Source organism: Solenopsis invicta, chromosome 16 (genome assembly GCF_016802725.1).
Source record: "Solenopsis invicta isolate M01_SB chromosome 16, UNIL_Sinv_3.0, whole genome shotgun sequence".
In the NCBI taxonomy this organism is placed as follows: domain Eukaryota; kingdom Metazoa; phylum Arthropoda; class Insecta; order Hymenoptera; family Formicidae; genus Solenopsis; species Solenopsis invicta.
The window spans coordinates 10472143-10482286 of NC_052679.1; the positions used below are offsets into that span (position 1 = coordinate 10472143).

Sequence of the window (10144 nt, forward strand, 5' to 3'; positions counted from 1 at the left end):
TAAAAACAATAATGAGTGAGTGCCGTTAGTGCACGATGCAATATTACACATCTCAATAGCACACACAAAATATAAAGTAATTGTCTTTACCACACATCTCGATAGCCCGCAGTTATATGCACTAGGAAAAAGGCGCGTTTATCTTCGATATCCCACATCGCCTGGTGCGTTCACAATAATGGACGCATCTTTAGCGCCTTTTTATGTAAAAAAAATATATATAATTATATTGTATATAAATTATATTCACATGTTTTCTTATTGTGTTGGTATTTAGAATAATTTTAAAAATTTAATTAAAAAAAATTACGTTCTAATTTAAAACAATTAGGGTAAAGTCGGTATTTACGCCGCGGGGGGATGTACGCCGCAGCAGTCAGAAAAAATAGAAGAAATAAAGATAGTTTGCTTAGAACTATTTTGTTATGTGCCTTTATGTTATATTAGTATTGTATTGTAATTACAGTTCTTTATTGTTAATATTAACGAAAATATCGTAAATTGAATTAATTTTTTCACGTAGAAGTAGCGCGATCGTGTATTACCGTCTACGTAAAATAATTACTGTAGAAAATATAAAAGGCATAATGATTATTTCATGATATGTAAATGTAGAGCAATAGTAAAGGATAAAATACAAGCAAGATTCAAGTGCATAGCTCTTGTATTCTTTATTTAGTTTGATATCTTGTATATTCCATTTGTTTAGGATATACGGCCTTTTCAGCGAACGGGATTTATGCCGTAATACAGACACTGCGTGATTGGAAAGCAGCACTTACTCTATGTTGAGCACTATGTTGAGAACACAATGCGCACTCTGTTGATGTCTGTGCATATTAATTTCTTTAATATTGCATTATTATTACTTTGAATACATATTTACTGTTCTTATTCCCTAATAAATTTTATAAACACATTTTGTAAGTCATTATGTTATTTTATATCATATCTGAAAATATTATTTGTAAATTTCGATGCGCCGTGTATCTTACACATGAGTAGTCGTAAATCCCGCCACTTTTTTTATATGACAAAAATGCAAGGGTTTCTTTAAGTTTTTTTTTCAAGTATAAGAAAAGAAATATTTCATACTTAAAATTTTTTTTATACTAGTAAACAGTATGAAGTTTTTATTAGCCTAATTTATTTTCCTTAAACATAGTAAATAATACTTAATAAATTAAATTTTCGATAGCTGCGGCGTATATACCGACTTTACCCTAATACAAATAATACTTTTAAAAGTGAACTTTTAATGTAACTTAATTTAATTTTTTAATGCACCTTAATTAATTTAGCTTTTTGTGCAACTTTTAAATTTTTTATCGGCGTTTATTAATTACACTTATCAAAGATTGCAAATGCTGTTGACGTCTGATCGACGTCGATCTGATTGATATTTCTCGATTTGGAAAAGTTATCGACACTATCAATGTCGATTTGACTTATTATTTCTCCCTGGGTAAGTATCTGTAAAATTTGATTACAATTCTTTTATTTACAATAATACGTAGAGAAGGCTAATAAGAGTGCTGCGCGGTTCTTTTTGCACGAAAGTAATTGAGTCAGTTATAGACAGAAAATCATTTAATTGGACGTTTCAACTCTTTTTAGAGTCATTATCAGAAAAATGTTACAATAAAAACGCATCTTCTTAGCGAGTTAACAGTTTAATCATCGTCGATCCAAATTATGGTTGTCACTGCCGGTTTGCCAATTCCGAAGTGCAACTTTTCAAAGTGATATGGGGAAAAGTTTGATCACCCATTAAAAATTGACGACGACTAACGAAGCCATGGATAAAAAGCCTAACTCTTAAAACGTTATTGTGAAAGCCGCAGTCGCTACGAGATGTTTTCAATAAAGCGGCTAACGAGAGATTAATCTCTTGTACCACTTAACTAAACAGAGAAGTGTTCAGAATCATAATCAATGATAACTTGTATAATCATTCTCTGATGAAAATTTTTTTAGAATTTTTAAACAAATTGGAACACTTTTTAGAAATATTGGAAAAATCTACACCTTTTTCAGAATTTTTTATATACCTATATGAATTCTAGAAATATTCTAAGATAAAATATTTGAGAAATTTAAAAAAAGGTATAGAATTGTAGAAATTTTGATTAATTTTCACATTTACATAAAAATTTTGAAAAATTAATTGAAAAAGTCAAAATTTCACTTTTAAGTCAAACCTTGGTAAAAATTTTCCTGAGAATTGTTCATACAATTTTTCAAAATTTTTCGGAATTTGTATATAATTTTATAATTTTGTAAAAAATTTCTAAGATATATTATATGAATCTTAGAATATTTCAAAATTTACATATGTATATGAACAATTCTGAGACAAAAATTTAGATTTTCTCAATATATAATATAATATATTTTTGTGAAAAGTGTTCAATTCGTATAAAAATTCTGAGAAAATTTTTGCCATGTTTATCGTACAAACGCAATACTATTAGTAAAATTTTTTAAAAATATCAAAAATGATGAAATTTTTCTTCTATTATTTCTATTATTTCTTAAGTAATTTTTCAAAATTTGTACGTAAATAAAATTTTCAAAAGTTTTTCTTCAATTTTATATTTTTTTAGAAAATTTGTATGATTTATCTTAAAATATTTCAGAATTTATATGTATATAAAAAATTTGAAGGAAAGATGTAGATTTTCTCAATATTTCTAAAAAATTTCCAATTTGTATATAAAGTTCTCATAAGGCAATGTTTGAATTATTACAAGTTATTATTATACTAATTATGACATACGACATATAATGGGTTTGGAACACTTCTCAATTAAATGGCTACCAATATCTAAAAAAAGAAATAAATCAAACTAATATCATTCCAAATATATCCATGATTATTTTTGTTGCGAAACCCATTATAAACTAAATTTTGTTTTTGTCTTTGCAACTGGCTTTCAAATCAAAATTCGGACATTTGCAATCAAAATTTTTTGTCATTGATTAGGAAAAAAAGATTTAAACCTAAGAAGCCTTCAGGTTTTAAATTTCGATCATTTTAACTCGTATTAAAACACCTTTAAACTTCGATTAACACATTATAGTTTTGGCAAGTATGTTTTTTTTCTGTATTATATCGAATAAATGTATTTTTACATTTTCATAAAATTTACTTTGCCAAATGTTTCTGATTCATAAAGATAAACGAGTGAACACGTGTCCTTCAGATAATCGATCAGTTCGATATCGATTGAATAAAATAAGCATTCGCATCACCTTCAGCAAACTGTTGACCACATTTCAACAGAGATAACCGATAAGAAAAGCCGACCGCACCTTGTCTTTTAGAAGCGAGCATAAATCGTAACACAGCAATTTAATATTTCTATTTCGTATTTTTATATCTTTCTCTTTAATTCTCCTTCTTTCTTTCTAATTTTTATTTTTAAATTGCAATTTTTTTTCTTTAATATTATGTGTTACAAGTAATTTAAACGATATTAAATAAATATGCAAATTATTCATGAAATGAATTACAATAAGAACTCGGAATTAGTGGCACATTTTGAGCCGATTTCCAAAGCAACGCCTACTGTCTCCCCTCAAGCCCCTCACTCCGCTCGTGACCCAACACCTGAGTTGCCGGCCGCGCGTCTAATGGTTCAAGAACGTTACTTATAAAAGAAATAGCCTAGGGTCTACAATCGAGAAATAATTATTATTTTTATAAATAATCATGTAAAAAGTTAATATTAATGTATATAATATATTATATACATACAATATAATATATAATATAATAATATATTTTCCAAAAATATATAATAATCAAAAAATTAAAAATACTTAAAAACAAATAATCACGGGTTCATGTAAGTAATAATACAAATTAACGAAAATTAAACAACTAAAGAGCTGCGCTAAATGTTGCGTGCAAAATTTAAAACGCATTGATAAATGAAGTCAAACATTTCGACCTTTTAATAACGGCCTTCTTCAGTGTGTATACAAAGTTCAAATATCAGACAAATAGAGAATATGAAAAAACCGCGAATTCCATCTTCATAAATCTCCCGAGCGCCCTAACATACTAAAGCGGCCTCAAGAAACGTGTGAAAGACACTATTATAGTTTCGGGACATTGGTCTGAATTGATCGCACTAAGTTCAAAAACTTTTGTCTTCGCCCTGTAAGATGGGATGTTACATCTTGGCTGTTTTGACACAAAATTGTGATAATTATTTGTGTCAAAACAGCCAAGATAAAATATCCAATTTTACAAGGCTAAGACAAAAGTTCTGGAACTTAGAGCGATCAATTCAGACCGAAACTAGTGTCTTTCACACGTTCCTTGAGGCTGCTCTAATATGTTAAAGCGTTCAGGAGATTTGATAAAGATAAAATTACTTTTTTTTTTCAAATTCTCCATTTGTCTGATATTTGAACTTTGTATACACATTAAAGAAAGCCGTTATTAAAAGGTCGAAACGTTTGACTTCATTTACCAATGTGTTTTGAATTTCGCACACAACATCCAGCGCGGCTTTCTAGCCCTTTAATTTTCGTTAATTTGTATTAAAAAATTAAAATTTTAAATTTTTTAAACGCTCCTGAGCTATAACATTAGACGCGTGGCCGGCAGCTTAGCTGTATGGGTGCGAGCTGAGTGAAAAGCTCGAGAGGAAACAGGCGTCGTCTTCGAAATCGGCTCGAAATGTGCCACTAATTCCTAAATATCATTGCAATTCTCTTCCCCTCTCCCTCTCTACACAGAAAAATGTTCTATTAACATTATTAAGTTAATTGATACAAATCTTGTTAATTTAATAACAGTTAAATAACGTTAATGAAACAAAACATTAATTTCATTGAGTATTTATTAAATTTTATTTTATTTAAACTGCGGAACATGACGTACATATTTATTTTATTAATGCAATTATTGAATTAACAAAATTATTTTCAATTAAGTTGTTATATGTATATAATAATAATTAATACTGTTAATACAACATTTTTGAGTTATTATTAATTATTTTTTATTTATATATTTATTACAATATTTATATTAATAGTTTCATATATACCAACCTAACGATTTAGTTGAAATTAATAAAATTATCAGCAGATATTATCACATCTTTATTTTAAACAATTTCCATTTTGATTAAAATTAATTAAAAGAAAATAAAAGTTCCTCTAAATCGTAACTGCCTATTTTGACAAAGAATTTAAATGTTATTCTTAATTTGTTTTATAAATAGTTTATTCAAATATACATGGATATAATTTAAAAAAAGAAAATAAGTTTTATATGATACATAAAATATTTGTTTATAATATTAATTCTATTCTGTGATATTAATTTTACGTTATTTTCTTTTTTAGATAGTTTTTCTTTTTTGAATAAAAATTTGCAATGAATTATAATTTCTTACAACATTTTTCTATAACATTTTTCTTTGATAAAGGTTTTACTGTCTATCTTCCTTTCAAACACGAACTATTCTTTCGCGATAAATTCCGTCGAGGATTTTTCTTTTCATTGCGAAGAGTATATAACTGTGAATTTATATGATCATTTTATAGTTAGAAAAAATTTGTGGTAAATTTCAAATAAATCACATGTTTCAAATGGCTCACTCAAATTTTTTAATGTAATGAGATGTTAATGTAATGAGATGAATATGTTAAAAAGTAACACATAAAAATCTAACACTGACACAATTTAGACACAATTTGGAAACGTATTTTTTTAGTATAATTAACATTTATAATACGTTGAAACGTACATTTTATTTGTTTATCTTAAAATTTATAAAGCTATATGATTTTTATATTACCTGTTTATTTATTCGTGAATTGTGTTATTCATGAATTGTTTTAACACTAGGAAATTTTGAATATCAATTTAACACAAAGTACTTAAATACCACAATTACATTAAACTAAATTAATACTTGGGTATGTTACAAATTCAGTACAAAAATTTTAACAGGGATCAGTTTTAACACAACGATTATATGATTTTTTACCGTGGTCTAACTCTGATTTATTACTATAGATAAGCGTACCTTTCGCGTCAAAGAACACTTATTGAAGAACGCCAGCACTCGAATGCTCGCGACGCGTACCAAAATCACACTGACGAAGTTATCAACGTGAGTGCGGTGCATATGGACTCTATACTAGTTCTATATATCAGTTTCTTTGCTCACAGAAATTCGTGTGGCTGGGAGAACGTATTGTAGATAAACACACATAAACGAACAGACGTCACGAATTCGCATACTATCTCTAAAAATTTATAATTGGAACAATAAAAAATAAAGTTAAAACCAGAGTTGCTATGTTTAAAACATATATACTTAGAGTAGATGTTTAACACATATTTTGAACATTACATTGTTTTAAACAAACACTTTTTAATGTTTAAATGTGTTTAAAACAAATGTAAAAAATCTGTTTTTTTTTTAACAAAAAGATTCAACATAGATTTTAGTATAATAATATTTTTATGCTTATTTTTATTTATATATTATGTTTATTTTTCGTAAATATTATAAAAAAAATTTGTTTATAAAATATTGGTTTTATAACAATTTTCAAAAACCTAAAAATATAAACAAAATAAATAAAGATATAAATAAAAATTAGATTTTTGGTTCTATTATTTAAATTTTAATATTGAAGTATAAATGTTAGCAACTAAAGCAATTAAATAATATATTTATTTTATATCAGAATGCACAAAGTATTTTATTTTTTATTTTTTAATGTTGATTTTAACATTTTTATTAAAAATCAAAATCTTAAAAATTACCTCTGCAAATTTAAGTTGTTTTTTCTGCTAAATTATTATATATATGTAATATATGTATATTGTAATTAAAACATTTCTTGATACATTTTTTTGAAATTTTTGTACAGAAATTAAATTAAATTTAGAAATAAGTATTACTCATCAAATTCTACATTGGAATATAAAATGTAACATGTACAAATAATATGAGATTGACATATAATTGTATAAAAAAATTCGTAAATGATTATTCAATTTATATATTTAAAACATGACTCTTCAGTCATACTTTCAAAAAAAATTATGGCATCATTCCTTTTTAAGCGTATAATTATATAGTTTTAATTAAAATTATATATTTTTTTACTCCTCTAGCAAAAAAACGATAGATATACTTACAGGAAAATAATTTAAATATATTACGATTTCAATTTAATATCACATTGAAATGTAGATGTTATTTCACCTGCTTAATTTTTTAAGCCTGGGCCCGAACGTGACGTATTTACGATACTGATTGTGAGTAGCACACTACGTTTTCTCTCCTGCTCTATGCTGCTTATATATGTGACCGAGAGGTTTTGTATCATTATGTACATAAAAGATTTGTAGCAAATAGATTTAAATATATGTTTAATGTTTTCAAAAGAAGCGTTTAGTAGAAAAATGTCGCCAATATTAGATGCAATATATATACATGTATTAAGATAGATCTACATTCTACTACTGATCTACTCAACAGTATTTGTATTTATAAAAGCTTTCTTTCTTAAATCGATCGTTTTTGATTAAAAATCATGGTTTCTATGTAATGAATGTTGTTAATAATACATACTTCAAAGCGAATATCTTGTAAAAAGTAGTCTCTGTGATTCACTGCTGCTTTCCTGGAAGTAGTGATCAATTAGTAATCTGATATGTTCTGATTTGAACATGAATCTTTGACAGAGAGCAAACTTACATTATTTTTGTAAAATACATTAATGTAATTGTCTTTATTATAATTGTTTTTTTATTATAATTATTTTAATTATAACGATTTCTTTGTTCTTTTTTCTATTACCTTTCCTTACAATAAAACTGGTTTTATTCATCGTTTTTAATATAATTTTTTTTCTTTGATTATTTATTGAACGATAAATCTCAATATTAATAAAATAATATATTAATATATATTTATATTAATAAATATCTATATTAAAAAATAACATAAATTTTACCTTATAAATTAATCGTTGATTAAATTAATATAATTGAAATGTTAATTCCAATTCGTGGATCTTGTAGATTCTTAAAATATTCTTATCATATCGTAAAATCTCACATTATATCGTAAAATTTCTCACGAATATAGCGATGAGTAATTTTATTTGCCTGTAAGCTTTACATTTCTTGGTAGATTACGTAATTATGATAAGATATTCTCTTCACGTTTATCACAAATAATTTAGATCACACTAAACCGAAAATTGATAAAGTTAGATAATATATAACAGATAACAGCAAATAATTTTTGATGATGACAATAAGATATAATTGAGTTATTTTTAAATGACAATTCGAGAAATTAATCAATAAATTAATTTTCTGAATTGATTATTCTAGAAAATAATTGGATATTATTATTATATTATACATATGTATATTATATTGAATATACTATATGTATATTAGGGTTGTGTAATAATTATAATAGTTAAAAAGTTAATAACTGTGAACCTAATTTTGTTAATTTTAAATAATTTAATTTTCAAAGTTAACTAATTATTTTTAAAATATATAAACTTTAATTTATTAACTTCTTTCTAAATTAAAAATTTATTTACATATAAAAGAAAGAAATTATAAAAACTTTTCCACATAAAAGCAATATTTCTCCGTTATTTTACATAAATTTAATTTACTAACAAAATATTAAATTTGATGATTTTAGTCTATATTAGAATTGTTTTGAGTTATCTAATTTAAAAAACTTACGAATTTCTAATTTAACATACATAATGCTTTTCAAAATTAATTTTTAATTTACCTTGAGTTAATTTAAAGTAATACTTAATTGAGTTAGCTTTTTGTTCATGTAATTTGTAATATAACTAAATGTATTAAGTTAAAAAATGTATTAATGTACCCAACCTTAATATATATATATATATATATATATATATATATATATTATATCTACAGTATATTATTATATAATAAATAAGGTAAAGTCAATATTTATGCCGCACTGGGATGTACATTAAAGAAATCAGATTAAGTAAAAAGAATAAAGGTAGTTTGTAAATGGCATAAATGTAAAAGACATAATAATTATTTCATGATAGGTAAATGTAGAGCGATAGTAAGGGATGAAATACAAGTGCATAGGTCTTGTATTCTATATTTAATTTGATATCTTGTATATCCCACTTATTTAGAATATACTGCATTTTCAGCGAATAGGATTTTTTATGCCGTAATACAGACGTTGCGTAATTGGGAAGCAGCACTTGTCCCTGTGTTGAGAACACAATGTGCACGTATCTGCATTCTGTTGATGTCTGTGCGTATTAATTTCTTCAATATTGCATTATTATTACTTTGTATATATATTTACTGTTCTTATTCCTTAATAAACTTTGTAAACACATTTTGTAAGTCATTATGCATGGTATTTTATTTCATATTTACAAATGTTATTTATAAATTATTAGTGCACTGTATATTTTACATATAAATATATTCACATTGATTGGAATGATACATGATCTACAATTGCATAAGCATATTTTATAATTTTATTTCATTATATCACTCGGATGAATAATCAACCAGACGTCGTGTAAATTTATTTTTTTTGCATTTTATTATATTTCAAAAATGGATTTTTTAGAATTAAAATGAAATTTATTTTTTACTATTTTCTAAGGGAAAAAAAAGGAATTATAAATGTTTATATATCTGTTTGCTTATAAAAACAAAAAAAATAGAGGCCAACGTCACACGGTGTTCCCAGACGGTCATCCATCTATTTTTTTTTACATGAGGAAATTCTCATGGATTACTCTCCCCTCCCGGGGAAAAGGGGAGCGGTTATGCCGGACTCTTACCGGCTAAAACCCCATGGTCTACCTTTACATGAGACGTGGAGGCGCCCTGAGGTTGCAAGGCATTCTCCAACGGACGCCCCCCGAGCCCCTTCCCCCCTCCCATCAATGGGAGAAGGCTGTCCTAACGAAGACCGTTGCGGGACTACCACGCAACGGTCTTCCTACCTTGGAGCTACGTGCAATGAGAGCGAGCGCCCCCGCGCCCGCCCCCTGCAGCTCCTACAGGTCCCGGACTGAAGAGCTGAGCACAAATCGCCCGTACTTTCCTCTA

General features: G+C 26.5%; 1 protein-coding gene across 1 annotated transcript in view; it reads right to left on the reverse strand.

Annotated features, from left to right (window-relative positions):
* LOC105200998 (lipopolysaccharide-induced tumor necrosis factor-alpha factor homolog) overlaps positions 1 to 6183 on the reverse strand; it is a 32016-nt gene extending 25833 nt beyond the window's left edge. Inside the window, exon 1 of the mRNA XM_011168816.3 lies at positions 6054 to 6183. The gene's annotated coding sequence lies outside the window, so the exon portion shown is untranslated. The remainder of the gene's footprint in view (positions 1 to 6053) is intronic.
* Positions 6184 to 10144: the final 3961 nt, after the last annotated feature.